Below are 20,157 nucleotides of genomic sequence, written 5' to 3'. Positions count from 1 at the left end.
GTTGTGCAGATACTCAGAAAACTTTGCTTACAATATACTAACTTCTGACTAAAGAATTTCTTCAGTGTGTATATTTAATTTTAGTTTAATAATAGGATGTGTTAAAGCAGAAGTAAAATGTGTAGTCCTATACTGTAAATATCAGAAGGTATAAAAAGAACCTTTCTGTGGCATATGAAATGTAGCTGTGTATCATTTTGTCCATCTTTGTCTCCAAACCTGTTGAATAGTTTTGTTCACCACAAGTTGTTTATGTCAAGTTAGAGAAAAAGGACAAATGTATTTTACTTTTCCACCTCTCTTTCCCTGTTTTTACTGCTGAATAAATACCAACAAAATACAGTCGAATGGTTGGTATCTTAACAATTTGTGAACAGTTCCAGAGAAGCATTTCACAGTGTAAATCAGAATGATAATAATCACAGTAACGCATGCAGCATGCCCATGGCAAAGCAGTTAGTGTGTGGAAGGAACAAGAGGTTTTAGTAACTACCGATGTTCAAAACGTTTTGTTCACAAAGGAAGACAGTTGTACAGCTTCGATAATTTGTAATGTAGTAATCCAATCAGTTAAACTAATAGCAATACTCAAAATCCTGGTTTTGCTCACAACTCTCCTCATCTGAGTTACGGTGCTTGGATTACGAAGTGCTTGTGCGTTGCTTTTAAGTCGTTGTACAGTGATAATTATTGCTCACTACTTATATTCAATTCCATTTTTCAGGTAGCTTTTTGCAAATGAGATTGCTGAGGAAAAATAACAGAAAGTGAAGCAAAAGTGCGGTCAGAATATTTTTACCTATTAAGCTTTTTCATTATTAAAGAGAGTTTTAAAAGTATTTAGGTACTTATCTCTCATTTTTATCAAGGACCACTCAGTGCTTGAAGACTTTTAGCATTCTGGCCATGACTTACCAATTAGCTTATCTGACATGGTGATTGCTTGTTAAAGGATTTTAGCTGTATCATTTAGTGAGAACTTCCAAATGTAGGCAAGGAAACTTTTCTAAAAGCACCTGACTGACTACCATTAATTTCTCTCACTTCAGATAAAGAAGCAAAGTGATTTTCAGAGATTAAATAAATGGCATCTCTTTTCCTGATGCTCTGCAACATGTGGCTGAACTGTGAAATTTTAGATTACGTAGAAAAATCTTCCAGCCTGATGTGTGCAATTTGTAACTGTCTGAAGTTGTTAATGTGAGGAATTGTTGCTACAGCGCGTATTCATATGTTGTCCTTGCAGGGATGAATTGTTCAAAGAAAAATAACAGGAATCTGTCAGTGAGGTCTTTTTTTGAAAACAATCTTTGCGGGTTGGCTTCAGCAAGAACATTATAGGATCTAGACTACACTTGGGGAGAAATTTTCAGTTCCACAAGACAGTAATTTAATTGCTGCTGCAGGATGTATCCTTTCATACTTCCCATAAGTATTGATCTGTGATAACAGCAGTTGGCATTTTCAACTCCACACTGTCCAGCAGATGATTCAGATTCAAGAGCAGGTGTTAATGTGGCAAATAAAGGGGAAAACAGAGCAACCAGGTACAAGGCAAGTCATTTAGATGTTATGAAAAAGGAGGAAATACAGACTACAATGATTTAGGGGAAAAAAAAAAAATGTAAGCAAAGTCTGGATTTGTGTCTTTTTGGTGGGTCAAATGCTGCATTGTTTGAAATTAAGAGGTACAAGGAAGGAAGGAAAGAAAGTCATTACATAAGATTTTCCAGACTGATGACAGAAAAATCTGAGTGAAGTCATACTGTGGATTAGATGACTATATGCAGCTATTTCTGCATTCCTATTTAGCTGAAGTTTTCCAGAAGAAATGTAGTGCAAGGTAGCTAGTTTTTTAAACACACATATATTCACCCTGAGTTTGTTTTCAGAAAAATTCAGAACATTCATAAAAGCTTATTGGGTTTTTAAAAGTGCATGTAAGATTACTATAAAATTTGGTCCTGTGGAGTCTTTTTAGTTTAGGCACTTTTCGCAGGTTTTCACAACGTGAAATACATGATGTGATTCCAGTGCTGAATAAGTAGGAATGTTTCACTAAGTTACCAGTACCAACCATTCTCCATTTTTACTTAGGCTATTGCCTTTCTCACTCAAAAATATAAAAATGGGATTAACTGTAGCTTTTAATAATGAAAAATAGTAAGTGATGTCTGTCTTTTTCCCTTCAAATTGTGCCCACAGACTAGTTTTATTCTTTAGTCTCATGTAACTGTAGCTGTGATGACAATAATGTAGAGCATGAGAAAATTTATTAACACATTGACTGACTTTAAAAATCTGTCTCCATTTCAATTGCAACACATCCATTTGTGTCCAGGAAGAGATGATGTGAAGATGTGTAACGAATGGAAAAGAACATAGGTACAGTTTTGAAGAAACAGACAAACAAACAGGGTTTCATTGGGGTAAAGAAAAAAAAAAAAAAGTTTCTGCAGCCTGACAATTATCTTGGTGAAAATACCGAAGTGTAGCAGAAATACTTAGAAAAGGTCAGTCGTGGTATTAAAATAACTCCTATTTTGCCGAGTCTTACTTGTATTAACACCTAACTTATTAATTAATAGTGAATTATTTCCTCAGTGAAGATAACTACTTTTTCGAAGGGTTTTACTATTTTTATGTACCTTTTTGTCATTTAATACTATTTTCCAGGTTACTTTGTGAAGACATTTTGTTGCATGTGTAGTTTTTCCCTGTGGCAAATAGTTTTGGCTAAGCCACCTAGTTCGTTTCGACAGGTGGATCCCCAGGTACTGGTTACATTCAGGGACTCTAGGGATGCGACTTAGAATAAGGCCTCTCAAGCATACATTTGCCTTTATTGGTTCCTGCTGATGACTTTGATTCAGAAAACATTTCATAAAATAAATAGCATTAAGTTTGGGTAGAATTACTTGTTTTCGGTTTTAGCCACTTGACTGAGATAGTAATTCATTCCCTTTTGTGGTCTAACCAGTCACTGGAGTGAGACAGGAGCTTCACAGAGAGTGGATTTCCTATCCACTGTCACCTCTCCATGTGAGTACATTACACAGGTGGAGTGTTTTGGATTATTATTAGGGGGCATTGGCTGAAAGACCTGGTGCTACCTTCTGCAGTCCTCAGACTACACTGAAACATTGGAATCAGAAATTTCCCTGCCTCCTCAACAGTTCTTAAGACTCCTCTTGGTGGTGACGCTTGAGCCATTCACGCTTCCCAGAAATGAGGCTCGGAAAAAAATTAAATGAGACAAGAATTGAAGTAGGATCCCGCAGTGCCTCAGCAGCTCCAGTGAACAGCAGCTCTTGGAGAGATTGTACCTGGCTGAGGTTTAGTGATGCTGGTGCTTGTCTGAGCCATCAAATAAGGAGATGGCATTATAATTCTACCTCCTGTTCTTCTGTGTATGCTGTAGTTTTCCCTGTATAGTTCACAAATTGTCTGTGTTATATGAAAGTCTTTTTCAGAAGATCTTTGTTTAAAACAAAGTACATTTTCATAAACTCTCTAGATGTATAAAGCTATTGACGTGTGTGTGTAAAGCTACCTCAGTCTTTTGGCAGATACTAAATCATTACACTAACAAGCCCAAAGTCCTATGGTAAACCGCTGTCTGATGAAACAGATAGCTCTGGTGTTCAGAGCCTGCAAAGGGTCTTAAAAGTAAAAACAATATTGACATTGAAGAATAGATTAAATACTGCCTTGCTGATTTTGTTGCTTTCAAAGTATTCTGCAGAGTTTTGCTAGAGTAGTTGCTGAAGAAAAACACACAGTAGGGTTATTGAAACAAGAGATTACAAAAAGTCACTGAGACATGTTCAAAGGAAGCTGAAGTGTTTTTTATTTTCTCAAAATTTTCTTCCAAAAGTGTAATATAAGTGTACTGGTGTATGTACCATTTAGTCATGGAAAACTAAAGAATACACCTTTGTATCCAAGAGTTAGAATGTATTGTTAATCTAACGTTTTAATTGCCTAATCAAAATACCACAATCAGTTAATTTAGTGTAATTTAAATTGTATTTAAACTTATGCAAATTCTCTGATTGTTCCTTGTTCTTATTAATAACACAATTAAAATAGTTGTAAGCCAGCATCCTAGATCTATGCTTATCTCTGGAGTTATGTTTACCCCCAATGAGTCACATGTTGAGTTCTTTGCCAGCAGGAGTATGAAGTTGGGCGTTTCCTCCTCTCAGGGTTAGTCACCTAAGTTTTTTAATCCTTTTTGGTAGAGACTGATTTTCTTTTAGAGGAAGAACCACGCAATCACCTGAAATTAAGCAACATGCAAAGAGAAACAAATACAGTAACTAAAGCTGAGAAACACAGGATAAGTGGCAGACAATTTACCACCAGTAATTCTGGTGTTACAGCTAGGGCAAGCTAGACAATAATCATCAGATCTTTAAGCAAGTTGCAGGTATGGCCTGTATCTCTTATGCATTTTTACAGATGCGGCAAATGACGTGTTTAATTTTTTTTAATAAAAACTGAGGCCCATTACAAGCACTTGGCAATGCCAAACTGAATGATCCAAAGAGCTACAATATAAATGAGCACGTCAATCCTTAATTCTCTTGAAAATGAAATTTACACTTGTGTAAAGCTCCCGTTTTAAAGAGTTGGCTGGTAATCTTAATAAATGGAGTACATTACCTTTTTACCAAGAGAAATTTCCTGTTAAGGGAGTCTCTTATCCTTGAGAGAATTTCCTCTGAGCAAAGTGAAGTGTGTATCAGTGAAAGACACCAGGTAGCATGTTATTTCCTCCTTCTGAACATCTCCAGCTGTTTGTTTGAAAATCGGGTTCATTTGTACTTCATTTGTCTGTGAGTTTTAAGTGTTCTCCCTTTCACTGCAAGCCACAAAGTGAACCAAATTACCAGATCCATTGCTAAGATGCAGTCTGCCCTTTACAGCAGAACTAAAAGCCCAAGATTTTTTTCAGCAGAATAATAGTCTGGTATGAATAGAAGTCATATTCATTTCAGAATATTGTAGTTACTTCTATTTTACCTTTTACTATAGCACTCTTAACTGTTTTAGTTTTTATTGTTTTGCTATATTCAGCCTTACCCATACTAGTTTTTATTTACTCTCCTGTCATTTTTCTGTTGCTCTTATTTCCTTTCAGCTGCTGCTGAGAAAATATGAACACAGAAACATAACTCTAGAAAATAGTTCAGAGCTCTTGCTATAAGATAGCTTCAACATTAATCTAAACATGTTCTTGACCTATAAATGCCATCATGGTTTGCTTTCCAGAGCCTGCCAAGCCATCTAACCACTCTATCTAATGATAAACAAACCTAGAAATGTCTTTGTTAAACAGGAAACTGAGTCGAATTTAATTGTTTTGGATTTTTTTTTTTCATTTCTGAAAGTAAATTCACCAAATTAGACCAGTTACAAAACTGGCGTCTGGGTCACTGGTGGCATTGCTTCTCTGCTTGATTGCACTTGCTTTTACCTGTACCTGTTCTATGTGATTTCTACCTGTTTTGCTTGGGCCTAAGTTAAGCTCTTAAAGAAAGAGAGGAAAACAAACAAACAAAACAAAACAAAAAAAAAAGAGAGGCATGGGGGGGAGATAAGTTTTTTTTAAAAAACAACAAAAATTAAAAGAAATTATTACATCCTTTTTATGGAAGAACTGCCAACTTTATAGGTCAAACTACACATAAAATGCAAAAATATTTTTCTTGGATTTTTTTCCAAGCAAACCATTGCTGGAACTGCCACGAAGTTTAGTGAGTTGACTACTGGAAGGGGCCCATGTGGTTCTGAGTAGTTGGAGAAGGTTATCTGTAATACAGTACGTCCCCTGACACAGTGAAAAGTTTTCCTGGGGACAATATTTTCTGCCTTGATTTTTTTTTTTTCTTGGCATTGTACTTGCGTGCTTACCACACTAGATCTTTAAATGGCTGGTTTTCAGCTTAAAGTGCAGAGACAAATATTATTTTCCTATTTTATTCATTGATTAAAAATATTAAATGTCTGCAGTGAATGGCAACAACTTTTCTCACTCTTTCTATTACACGTTTTTTAAAAAGACTTTCTGTGCTAAAGGTGGGAAACCTCACACCAGCACAAAATTCGGGGAACGTGTAAGTGACACCCAATGTGTGAACCACAACATTTCCAGTTCAGAGAAAATGTGGTGAGGGGAAGATGTATATAGTTCTGGTCTGGGGTTTCTGGAATCATCCAAGATATTGACAATCCTGAACACTTAAAGTAAAAAGTGTTTTAAAATGAAAATAACACATTTTTTGTTTTTTGGTTTTGGTTTTGTTTTTTCTGTTCATATATTTCTTAAATTCACACATTTCTGTTGTAGGTTTAAATGTAGTTTTTGATAAGGTTATTTTTCATATGTTAAGGAAATCCAAAATACAAAGGTTATTTGCTCTATTTAATCTATAATCTGTGGTTTTAACAGTAATAAAGGTATGAGAGTTGTGTTCAGAAGTACAGCATTTTGTCTGTCTTTAAGGATCACTAAAATGCTATAAAACAGATAAGACCAGTGTGGTTTTGAAATAAGTTTAAACTTTCCAAGAACAATAAGACATGTTCATGGTAATTATTTATTTTTCACTTGATATCTGCTGATCTGTTAATCCTCTACTTACAAAAGATTTGAAAAGGTCCCTAGGAAGAGGTTGTGTTTATCCAAGTCGTATGGCTGTTCTGATGGAAATGGAATGAGCCTAAGGCTCAGCTTTCCAAAGGGATTTAGGACAGTCCATTCCATCCTTATTCCTTGTATCCAGAGATGATTCTGTTAGTGTAAACTTTTGCGACATATAAAGTAAAAAATACTGGTTTGTATCCTATGTCACATCCTCTGTATTGACATTGCAAGACAGACAGTAGTTTAGGGGAGGGAAAGTGATGGCAGACTGTGTGAAATAAGCTGTATAGAAATGTATCAGTATAGTGTGAGCCTAATTCCATTGTCATCATATGAAAGCTGCTAGAAGCAAAATGATATCTTTTACTTAATAGTCAATATTTATTTATTTAAACTTTGGATCTTAGCTGTTAATTTAATATTCAGTATGTCTTTCTGTTTTTTAAATCAACATCCTTAATGAGGGAGCCTGCCAAACTAAAGAGAGAATGTGAAGAGCTTCAGAGATACTGCTGAATGGTTTTGACAGCCGAGAGATAGGAAAAGACAGGTTGGTTCGATGTGTAAAACAAAGGGAGGCAAAAAAGATAACAAAGAAAAGAAAGAACTTGATGTCTTCTCTTCCAAAACTTGATTTATGCAGCAGCTCATTTATTTGTTCTTTTTCCTTTTTTTAATAAAAACTGAAAAGCCAGTCATCTATCCATGAAAAAAATATGGTGTTATTGTTTGATTAATAGCTCATACTGATATTAGGAGATACCTAATTATGCATCAATATTTGCCTCATTATGTAGAGGAACATCATCATAGCAGATTAGTCGATGAACATAGAATGGTTTCCTCTTTGATAATTAATTATCATGCTTCAAAATATGTAACCCAAATAGCAGTCTGGTTCTTTCACTATAATATTTTTTGTACACCTAATTTTGGAAGCAAACTGTTTGATGCAAATAATTAAAGGGAAAGAAAAAATAGGTCTGACCTAATCTCAAAAACATGGCTCAGACAGATTGCTTTTCTCTCCAGTAGATTGTCAGAGAATTCCCATGGACTGCAGCTTTCTGAAAACCTCTTCAGCAATATTAACTCCATCATCTTTCACTTCACTCCTTAACACAGCAATGACTGCAAAGGTTATATCAAGAACATGGCTAACTTCTGCAGATAAAAACTTAAAAAAAAAAAAAAAAAAAAAACACAATTTTGAGAACTACAGTTTTAGCTTAGTGAAGACAGTTTTAGTATTGATGTTTCAGAAGAAGGGACATATTTCCACTCTAGACAAAGTTGAAAAAGAGGAAACTCTTGAAATAACAACTAAGAAAACTAAATATTTGGATGGTGGCTTGCAGCAGTCGAGAGAAGAAACTGGATACTTCCTTTAGCAAAAAGTGGTTGTGAAGTTTGTAAAGCCCTGCATTCCAGCTTTGTCTAGTAATGCCAGGTGCTGTGTTGTAGGAAATAAAATTCAGGAGATACAAACGATATTTAAAAGTGCATGGCTACATACTTAGTTCTAGCATTTGCACTACTAGGGAATTTAAGGCATCTTTCAGAAGATTAGAGAAACCACATGGATTATCGTCATCTTTTATCCTGCTGCAGGATGTAGAGCTTGAGTAAATTCATCACTCCATAATAAAGACTTGGTGTCTCAGAACTCAAATTCCTATGTCAGAGAAGGCCTTTTTTAAAAAGCCAAATGCTGATACTAAAGTTGGAAGACAGTAGTAACTTCTTGATATAATATCAAACTTCAAGGAGAATAATGTATTTCCAAAACTCTTTTGTATTTTGAAATCTTGGTTTCAAAGCATGTTTCAAGGGCCTTTCTTATGTACAAGAATGAACCCACTAGCAAAAAGCACCCACTGAATTCTTGAGGAAAAGAACTAATTGCAAGCTGTGTTTAGGACCTGATGTTTTACCTGGGATGGTTAGCACGTAGAATGGACAAGAACTACAGAAGTGTAGCATCTTTAGTTAAGCAGAAAGTTATTCAAATACTCCACTGAGAGATGGTCGTATTCCAGTATCTTTAGGTTAGTAGAGCCTAAGGTTTGCAACGAGTTATAATGTCAGTAGAATTGTCTGGGAAATAAAAGGGTTCAGTGCAGGCAGCTGTACCAGAATTTGATTCTACTTAAAAAGTAATTACATGAGTTGTATGACTTCCATTTTCCCCCTTCTCGAGGACTGCTGTTAAGCATTTGAGAGGTTAAAAAGAGCAATATGAGGAAAAAACGGTTCCTTGAAGACAGCACCTACTGTAAGAGTCTGTAATCTGTTTTGCAGGAAGAACTGAAAATATGTGAGATAGTTTCAAGCAAAACATAGAAAAAGTCGGTGTAAAGACAGATCTCAAAATCTGCAGGACAGTTTACAGTGTTAGAAATATATATTTAAAAAAAAAAAAGTCTTGCATGACACGTCATAATTTACAATTTTTAATAAATAATATTGTCAGAATGCAGAAGTGTGACTGAGAACAAGAGGATGGTATCTGCAAGCAGTGCGTTGATCTCATGGAAAGTCAGGCTTTCCTGCATTCACTTCAAAATGATCTGCTTCTAATTGGTCTTGCAACCTGGAAGAAACCTCACAACCTTCCCTTGGGGACGAGTTACTATATAAATATATGTGTAGTAAATAGACCTTTTAAAGAGAATCAAACCTTAATGCAGCAGTTTGACAGGCCTCTACTACATAATTGCATCATAAAATGATCTGTGAAGGCATTTGTATGTTTCTCTGTTTCCATATATTCATCATAGTTTCCCTGATAACTCATCCCGCTGCCCAGACCCTTGTTTGAGCTGTAGCCACAGTTACATTTGTTGAAGCAGCAGTGTTAAGAAAGTGCCAAAGCAAGGGCATCCATCCACGATAAAGTCTTTGTTGTAAAAAAGTCCATAAAACAAAGCTTTTGCAACCTGTTGTGCCTTCCTTCTCATCACCCGAGCGGGCAGTGTGTCTCTGAGAATGCTGGTGAGGGTCACGTGAGGTTCAGGACTACAGGGGTGGTACGGGAAAGAAATTCTTCCCAGTTTGGTTGAACTTTATTCCATGAGCCATGCTGCTGCAGCGGTAAAGCTCTGCCAGGGAGTGAAACTGCAAAGTGCCATTCAACATGAATTGTGTGGTTTCTTTTCACCCTCTGGGTCAGGCACTTTTAGTGCTCTCAACCCACACAGCTGGCAGGAGGAGAAGCAGAGAGGAGCACAGCTTTCGTTTCCTGTTTGTGTGCTAAGAATTCTCTCCCGTTTAATTTGCTGTGTCATTAATTGGGTTCAGCTTCTTGATCACGTTCCAGTTCAGGAGATTATTATGTTTACCTTGCAGCAAAAATAATTTCCTGATAATTAAGTTTTACTTCCTGTTTAAGGCTGCTTCGCTGTGTATTCTTAACCAACTTCCTCATTCAGCAATAAGGGGGTTGCATTTTATAATGTGTCATTCCTTTGGTGAACAAAATTATTCCTGGGCATATTATAACTAGCAAGCCAATTGGATACAATCAGAGGAACAGAGCTATAAAACCAACACATTTCCTCACTCCTTTTTCAAAGCTTTTTGCGTAGGAAATACAATACTGGGGAAATAGTCAGAAATGGGTACAGGCACCTATATGAAGAAGCAAGCCATAGTAGTTTTTCTGGCTTCTGGATTCTTCCAAACCCCTTTTCTGAACCTGGACACTAAATGGGTGTGAACAGCCTTAATATGTAAAAGATAATTGTTTTAAAATTAGACACGCAAAAAAAAATACAAAGAAATGGTAACTGTCTTTATTTTAAATATTATAGCTAAAAAAATCTTTTGTGGGGATATATTTAATTGTAATAGCTGCAAAAGACAGGCTAAAAAGCAGAGGTGGATACAAATTTTTTTAAAATTTGTTTAAGTTTGTGTATCAAGTGTATAAGATAAATTAATAAGGAGTAAGTGCTTAAGTTCTTTTTGCCTCCATTTTAAGGCATAAAATATATTGAACATTGACTAATTCCTGGAAGGGTTTAACCGTGACATGTAAAATATGATTTTGGTAATTTTGTTACTTTGGAAGCTTTCAGGAGATAAATAATGATTAGATCATTTAGTCTTTGGGTAGAAGGTAGCCCCGCCTTTTTCCCAGCTGCAGACCCCTTTCTCAGAGCTAGAGTGATGCAAACATAGCAAGTGAAGGAATCTGCTCTCAGCTGTAGAAAAGACATGAGTTATCATACTACAACACTGGTAAGAGTATCAATAACTATCTTGTACAATTGGTGGTTGGAATAAATGAATTAAAAAAAAAAAATCTTTCTTTCTTTCCTTGTGAAAAGTGAATATTTGGATCCATGCCAGCACTACCAACAAACCAGCAAGCCAGCCCTAACTGCTCATGGGGTGATCTAATTTACTACGCTAAATTACTGCAACCTGAAAATGAAGTGCTTTGCTCCCTTTTCTGTTTGCAAAACCTGGAATGGGAAAGTACCTCAAGAGTTTAATGATGCTTCTGTGGCATCTGTATAAGAAGTCACCACACCTTCTATCTGAGTAACCTTCTGTGTGTATTCAATTACCTGAACACTCATCTTATTGACAGAGGTCCAAGGTGCTTCTGTGCTGGTGACAGAATGACTGTGATAACAGTCACAATTACATGGGCTCAGGGAAGTTGAACAAAGAGATACCAGGATCTCTGCGTGTCTCTGTTGACTGAAGCTGTAGTCAGAGAACATCTCAGCAAATCTAGGTAGCCTCACAGATTCTGCAGTTCCAGCCACTCCTTTCATGACTTACATGAAAACTCATACACTGCAAAACATATTTGTTCGGAGAAGTCTATAACGAATAAAATCAAGCTAAGCTGCGTATTGATCTCCTCTGTTCAGCCTCCTGCTCTCAGTAATGCTGACTGTTTGAGGCTCTAGCAAAGGAATGTGCATTTACTGTTGGGTTCGGAGATTCTTTCAACTGTAACGGGCTGTAGTTGAAACTCAACATCAAAATGAAGGTGCTATCTGGAAGATTATAGTCATTGATGTGTAACTGATGAACTGAACTATTGCACATTCAGGATACTCTCCACAGCATTGTAGTATATCATCAAATGACTTAAGCTGATTATTAATATCAGGAAAAGAGACTGGATTTTAGCTTTCCCTAAGCCAGCTAACCCAGTCATCACAGCCAGGAGAACAAGTTTCCAAGTGATTGGCACAAATGTCTCTCTAAGCAGTGCTACTCCCAGATGAGTGTCTACATATCTTTTCTCAAGTGATCTTATTCTTCAGTGTGCAAAACTGTTTGGAAAGAATGGGTTGTAGTGCTCAGATGAGATTCCTGTTAAGCAATTGCTATATACAAAACAGTTATAAATTTTGCTCTTATTTATCAGTCTGTGTCATACTTATCACATCCAACGTTTTTCACAGCACCTGTCTACTTCTGGAACTTGTTTTCATCTGGCATGGCTATGGATCAGATGCTCAAATCTCTCTAGCAGAGAACTTGCCCATCCTTTCTCCAGGATTACTTAGGACTAACTAGGAGTAAAAGACTTTGGATCTGCCTGTCCAAAGGGAGAATGCTATCACATTGTTCTAGGTGGAAAGTGAAGACATAATGGAAGATAATCAAAAGACTGGGCAACCGTTGGAAATGGCAGTGGACTAGAACGGGTGACCAAATAGAAAAAGGTGCTACTTATATCTTTGAGGAGGAGAAAGAAGTGGATCCAGTAACTGCAGATCAACAAGCCTCAGCTCACTGCTTGGAAGCATGAAGCACATCTTGTTGGGTGGTGCCTTGCCATCTGCAAATATAATATAGGGTGTTCATCACAATTTACCGACTGCAAATCATGTTTAAACAGTCTGATTGCTTTTTATGATGATGGTGGTCAAGGGAGGGGTGATAGATGTAACTTGCCTTAATTTTTAGAAGTTTTAGTCCCTGTAACATTCTCACTGGTAGACAGAAGAAGCATGTGCTGCACAAAAAGACTGTTAGATAAGTTGGGTGAATGGACTCAAAGAGTATTTAATCAATAGCTTGATGTCTATTTGGCAGAATATCTTAGGTAAGTATTGGAGGCAATATTAGTCAATATCTTCACCAATAACCTGAATGATGAGACAGTGTATCCTCAGCAAATCTGTGGATTATACTAAAATGGAGAAAATGGTTGACACATCAGTCGCATAAGTCCAGAGAACCTCTACAATTGGGCAAAATAAATCTCATTAAGTTCTACAGGAGTGCTAAATTCTGCAGCTAGGTGAATAACCTCATGTAGCAGTAGAAATGTAAATTGGCTAGCTGGTGTGCCATGAAGGACCTATAACGGTCATAGTGGATACCACATGAACAGGAGAAAGTGGTGGTCTTTAATCATCAGAAAGACAGACTCAATTGGGCTATGCTACAATAGAGTGAGCAGTTAGAATGAAATTATGTTTTTTATGATGTTGGTGCTGCATGTACCTGTAATTCCACATCCAGTTTTGGCATATGCAGTTCAAAAAGGACAATAAAAGCTGGAGTCAGTTCAGCAGACAACTAGCAACACTGTTACAGGCCAAAAGTACGTGACCTTAGAGAAGAAGCTGAGGAACCTGAGCTTGTTTAGTTTGGTAAAGAAGCAGCTAAGTGGTGATCTATTATTAAGAGCTGCCCACAGCAGCTTGAATGGGAATTGCACAGATGGCAGAACTGAATTCCTCCTGGTACTGGCAGATGGTACAAGAGGAGGCAACAGCCCCAAGATGCTGCTTGGAAGATTCACTTTGAACTTTAGGAAAAAGTTATTCACAAGAAGAATAGTGCAGCAGTGGATGAGCTTACCCAGAGGTGTAACCAGGGGAATTGTCCTTCTTGGAGTCTTCGACTTGGCTGGAAAAAGTGGCAGCTGACCTGGTACAGCCTTTGCAACATTTCTGTGTCCAGCCAGCATTTCCAACCAACCTTCTGCCGATAAGAAACTTGAAGGGAAACTGGAAGAAAGAAAGATGATGTACCCAAACTCATGTGCTCACCATGTATTGTCTCTTCAGACCGATTTGGTTTTACGGTAGTATATATATAGGCAGCGAAAGTAAAAATAACTACTGCACTGGCAAAGGCTATTTTGTCGATCGCAGCAGAAAACAGTAACTGAATAATCATAGGTCATTAAGTTTCCTTTAAGTATTTGCTGCCAAGTTTAAGACTTAACCTAGACAGAAACATTTCAGTCATCAAAAGATTAAGCTGAGGTATTCCAGAAACATGTATGTTTAAGGCCTCAGGAAAAGAATGAAGGGTGTCCTTGCTAATTTTACATGGGAAGATGCTCCTGTCTTGCAGAAAAGGACATAAAGTGATGGAGCTGCTTTTCAAAATGAGAGCCATGGTTGTTGCATAAATGTCCGTGCGGGTTTTTCTGTGCATATTGGGCACAAAGCTCTCTCCTGCTTAACAGAGAGAAAAAAGATGGAAAAAAAAAAATCTTCTTGAGCTGGCCTCATTATTGTTGCATGTTAAAACAACCTTTTGACTCCTTTAATTTTCACCAACAGAAATAGCCACTTGCAGATTATTTTACTGATCTAAGATCACAGACTACTATGGTTCTGGCTATGTTGTGTCCTCGCATATACCTGTATGTTGGTTTGACTGAAAACGAGTTAATTTTCTTTGTGCAGTTAGAAACCTTTCTTTTTCACAGCTAACACGGTCATTATTTGGACTTAGATTGAGAAAAAGCAGATAACACCCCAGCACACAGTTAATGTTTTTAATTGCTCTGGTCTGAGAGTCAAGGACACTCTGAGCACTCTGCCCACAGGTGCGAGGCATTGAGGCAGCCTGGATGTGGCAGAGCTTGTCTGACATCCAGACTGATCCATAAGAGTGTTCCATCCCATTAACATCACCCTTCATATTTAAGGAGACGGGGCCTTCCGGTTTTTCTCTCTCAAATGTCCCTGCTCCTCCTTTTTTGTTCATTTTGTCAGAGCTGGGGGAGTTTGGTTTGGAATGTTTAGTTGAGTTTTTTTGCTGTTTTGCAGAGGCCTTTGGGCCTTTCTGCCTTTTTCGTCTTTCTTCTCTCTTTGGGATCAGCTGTTGGGACTGGGTATTACTTCCTGGGACTGGCTGTTCAGTGTACATGGAGTTTGTGAGTAATTGCCTTGGGTATCTTTATTTCTATTTTATATATATATATATATTTACTAATAGTGTATTAGTATGTTGTTATTTTATTGAACTGTGTTTATCTCAATCCAAGTTTCTCCCTTCCCTTTTGATTCTCTCCCCTACTGGGCAGGAGTCAGGGGAGGGAGGGGTTGAGTGGCTCTCGTGACTGTATTACTAGCTCAGGTTAAACCACAACCTGTGCTGAGGTAAGAGGAGATGCCAGCATATGTTTTCTACTACTGTAAGGAGGCTTTTTTGAACTATTTTTATATGGTTCATGTTAGGAATAGCAGGACAGCTCAAATTACATACTTCTCAGTCAATTAAAGTTAAAAATAAGCAGATTTAGTTCAGCTTGTTTATCAGGGCGTTTAGCAAGCTGTTGCTGTTGTAAATTATTTGATAATTTACAGGTCAGTGATACTGTAACAGAGGTTGTCAGTGTTTTGGAGTAGAAATTTGAGGTGCTACAGAGGAGCAGGGGATAAGCTGTGTTACAGGCATGGATTTGGAATGGACCTGCCTGGCTGTCCAGAAGAGATGCTTAACAAAATACTTACTTTTCTTTATCTTTTGCTTCCTATTTCCTGGTCCACGCTGCAGTCAAACAACCGAAGACCAGCTCAAGCTTTCACATAATCTTTTAAGTCTCTCTTAACACCTTCTCAATAGCCTTGGAGGAAGATTTTTTGTCACATAGCACATGTTGCCAGGAGGTTGCAGTGTGATAATGAAATATTCCCTGTATGTGTCCCAACAGGAGAGAAGAGTAGCAGTTCTGCTTTTTACTGCTAGGATTATTTTTTTTTTTCCTGACAAAGGCAGAACCTTGATCTCAGATTTCTTTCTGGATGCCAAATTAAGTAATTGGGCACTCTGCTTGAGTAGATCTATAATTACTATGACCAGGTAATTGTCTCTGCTATTCTTCAGGAAGACTTCTCTAGACTTTGTATGAAGATAGAGAAGGCCCACACAAAACATTTACAATGGAGAATTTGTTTACAGACTGTCGCTAGAAGAGGCATAATGCTTCCCTTTATCATCACTTGTCATAGCAGTGACAGCCTGTAAGCCTCCTGCCTGTGCATTATTCTTTATTTGTCACTGCCTGTGCCAACTCTTGCCCTGTCAGGTGCCTGGCATGTATCAAACATATGATTCATGTGTTCATTTGATCAACACTGTGAAGAAGAGAATGATGTATTTTCTTTTAAATTACAAATTAGACATTTACTCCCCATATCTAGTGACAGGGGCTTTGGCTTCTTTATATCCAAAGTGCACCATTTATAGCTCACTGTAGAATTTAAATACTGGCTTCTCTCTCATGCCTATCTCTGAAAGTGGAATTTATGTAACAGTACAGCATATAAATGAAACCATCCTACATCCCTGTTTTAGTGTCATGGCAAGCTAGCTTGAGCTGTTTTCTTTGGTAATAAATGGGAAGAATGCATTGTCCCCTGGACATTTAAAGGCCTTTTTATTACAGGTTGCTTTCTATTTTATTAATAAATACTACATTATAATTTCTTTCAGATAATTTCTTTAGTGTTATAATTTTACTCTGGCATTGATTGATACATGTTTACTTGGGCACTTGAGCTTACTCTCTTCTAAATGTGTATGGGGCTTGTGTGTGAGATTCTTCTGGAGAATGTTAGCAACACGGTAATTGTGAACTGTGACAAAATGCAATTGTGCTCTAGGAAATAAAATATAAATTGGTTTTATCTTCTATGAAGAAAATTTATGAAGTTCTGTGAACTGCTCTGGGCAGTTTATTTTGATACTTTTCGGAAAAGATAATGTTAAAAGAAAAAAAAATTGTAATCATGAACACCTACATCGTTTGTTAATCAAAATTATTCCTGTACAGAGAATTCTGAAGTCTCGTCTGGTCTGTTTTAAGCAACACTTCAGCTGCGAGATTCCCAAGTATTGTCTTTGTCAGAGCATCTGTGTCTTCATGACCCCTGGCTCAAACATGGGTTCTTTTATGAAGTAACAAGCCTTTAGAGCCAGCTGCTGACCACAGGTCCTGCAGAATTGCCAGTTTGCTTTCAAGAGTGTCACCTATGACAATACCAGTGTATTGAGGAATGAGGGAGTGGCTTTAATGAGTAGTTCAACGTGAAAGATACGTTTTTACTACTTCTATAAACAGTAGAAAACACTACATTTTTCTTGAAAGCTACTACTGTTCTACCGTCTCTGGATGTTACTCTGTATTTGTTTATGCTTTTAAAGATTAGTAAGATTTGAAACATAGTGCCAGAAGACGTTGCAGGGGAAGATACAAGGCACCTTTCATATTGATTTAATGTAAAAAAATCCTTACTTATGGATTGAAAAGTTGTGTGGGGTTTGTTTTTTTTTTTTCCTCCACTTTAAGATATTTTTGTTATCATGACCATATTGGAGCTGGTCATTGGACTTAAATAGATGTTTTTGTAGTTCCTGAGGATTTTTCCCAAATAAATTCACAGAATCTCATCTTGGCCAGATCTCAAAACTGAAGATGTGGTAGGTATTGTTACTGGCATCTGTTTGACTGTGTCATGACTTATTGTTAGGAACTTACTAACATGTAGCTGTTCTAACAAATCTAGATACCTTATGTATATGTACTAATCCATATACTTTGATTTGCGTGTGTAACTAATCTTTCTCTGTCATTTGTCTACCTAAGCTGTATAAAATCAAAACTTATTAATTTTGTTTTCTTCCTAATTACTTCCATATACATCTAAATGATGTTCTATTTAGATTTCTGTGTGAACAAGCCAGCAAATTTTGTTTGTATACTTCTCTTTTATTGCAAGTTGTTCTTCAAATGACAAGGAGAAAATGACAAAATTATTCAATCATAGGACTAATTGAATAGATGAAAACAATTTTGGGATATGTGATTCTGGCATCAAAAGATGTGCTCGATGTTTTAATGCAGTTCTTCACAAATCAGATGACATGCTGTCTGAAATGTGTGAAAAACTATCTGAGAGAGAGGGAGGAAGGTGGTATAGAGAACTCTTGTTTGTTCCATAGAATTTCAGGTATTATTCTGTCCAAAATGACTAAAATATTTAAAATTTGATAGACCTCTTTTCATGAGTTTGCAAGGAACCTGAAACCATGAAAGAACAGTACAAACTACCGTTGATTTTGTAGAGTTCAAGCTCAACTACAACTGATGACAATCAAATTATATTATTCAGCTCTTTTGTTGTTTAGTAATTGCTATAAGAACAGAAGAGAATGTATCATAATATGACAGTTTACATGATTTTTCTCTCAAGTATTTTCCTGAAGAGATAGGTACTCAGCTTTCAGAATTTGCTCACTGCAAGATGTAAAAGGAAAATGAAATTAAGTCCTTTGTATGAGACTGAATTTCACTGATTTTTTTTAATTCCCCCCCAGCCCCCAACCCAAGACAAGTGATAATCAGAATGCATTGAAAGACGGCATTTATATTAGTTCGTTCTAACATCAGTGGTGGCCATATTCAAACTGTCTATTGCAAGAGCCTTACTTCACCAGTTGTGACATCCAACTAGTGAAGATCCAGTTCACGTGTACCTTTAATTTTCTGTACAGGCAACAGAGAGCCTACTGACACCATGTACAGCTTAGGTTGTCCAAGTAAGGCTCCTGCTTCTCTCCATCAGATAGATTAAGTGCTTCCTTGGTATCTGCCTTTACATACAAAGAGGGAAACTGCCTAGAACCAGCTCACAGGGAATAGTAAAGCAGTGTGTCTGATAGACTACCAGATTCAGAGCTGCGTAGTAGGATCCTCTGATCAGCCAGAGTCTCATTAGTGAACCCACCTCCAAGAGGAGGCAGGTGAAGATGGAAGGTTTGCACGATAGCCCCGGTGTTAAGTGCTTGCTTGAATCTTCTTATCAGTTTGTCTGTACAGTGTGCAGCAATGTGGTCTTGCTCTTGATTGCTGGGTTCCTGGGCACTATTCAGTGCAAACAAATTTAGGACTTGCGGGTGTATGAGATCAGAGGGCAAAGTGTTACATGACCTTCCATGGTGTCTGAGGACTAGCAGAAGCGATACCTAGCAGATGAGGTTTGATTTACTATGGAAATAGGTAATATCCTGTCACTTAGCTTCATTTTTCATGGCTATAAGATGATACAATTTCCAATATGGAAAAAAATCCAGATTGACAGCCCTAACAGACTTTCTTGTATTACCTGCAAGGTCTTTGTATCTTTGTTTTTAAGTTCTATTTCCCTTCTTCTACATTCCTGTGCTATGAGAATAGCCTTAATGGAGCTCATAAAAACAGGAAAACAGTTCAATAAATATATGCTTTAGACAGTCTTGCACATGGGCAGAAACTGATCTGAGGCTTGATTTAAGATCAGTTCAGTCATGGTACTGAATTGTGGCTGGTACCTAAAATGAGCCAGTGGCACACAGCCCTTGTCCTGTGAATATGGTTGGTCACACAAAGATCATCATTCAAAGGCATAATATATCTTCTGTCCTTGGGAATGTTGGGGTATTGTGTTGGTTTTTATTGAGTTCGTAAATAGCAAAATGGGATGAAAAAAGGGATGCTGCTTTTCTTCTTGTTTCGTATAATCATTTAGTCTGGAGAAGACCTTTAAAATTAGAGTCCAGCTGAAGATTAACTGTGTTTCAGAATTTAAATCTGTGTATTCTACGATCAATGACAGAGTAAAAGACAAAAATTGATGTTTATCTGTTTGTTTCTGTTTTTTTGGTCTCAGACTTGGCCTTTCTCACTTGATCTAATACTTCTCCTGGGTAGAACTATGAGCCACGCTTTTGATTCAGCAGCTCTCCAAAGCATTCAGTTTCTTTCTTTGAAAACCCGCAGTCTGTTCTGAATCCTTGCAAGCTGATATTCCCAGGTCTCAGGCTGCTCTCTCTTCTGTGTCAATGTACATCAGAATTCCTCAGTGCAAAGAAGCATCCCATGCATTACTCTCCTACTAAATACGTATAACTACAAAGTAATGCTTCTACTCCTTCCTAATCTGAAGGTAGATTTGGAAAGTCTTGTGTGTTGAACAGCTAGGAAGGAAAGGAGCAGAGACAAGAAAGTACATGTGCAGGAAGCTCTATTTCAGCAGGGCTTGATCTTATTTTAACACAAGGTTCTGTACTCTGCACTGTGACTTGTTTGCTTATTGCCTTTAATCTGTGTCAGCCTTATACATTCCAGGGTACTGCTAAATGGTATTTCTTTTGGGTACTCCATAGCAAACTTCTTGCAATCTCTCATGATGCAAGATCTAGATCAAGGCCTTTACTGACCACACAAGCCCAAAGAATGACGATAC

At 37.3% G+C, this 20,157-nt stretch overlaps 1 protein-coding gene across 2 annotated transcripts in view; it reads left to right on the top strand.

The window, feature by feature from the left end:
- GALNTL6 (polypeptide N-acetylgalactosaminyltransferase like 6) overlaps nt 1-20,157 on the top strand; it is a 456,378-nt gene that overhangs the window by 344,740 nt on the left and 91,481 nt on the right. The window lies entirely within an intron of this gene.

This window comes from Patagioenas fasciata, chromosome 4 (genome assembly GCF_037038585.1).
Source record: "Patagioenas fasciata isolate bPatFas1 chromosome 4, bPatFas1.hap1, whole genome shotgun sequence".
NCBI classification, from domain to species: domain Eukaryota; kingdom Metazoa; phylum Chordata; class Aves; order Columbiformes; family Columbidae; genus Patagioenas; species Patagioenas fasciata.
Note: the sequence above shows the minus strand (reverse complement) of the source record. Positions and strands in the feature narration are given on the sequence as shown.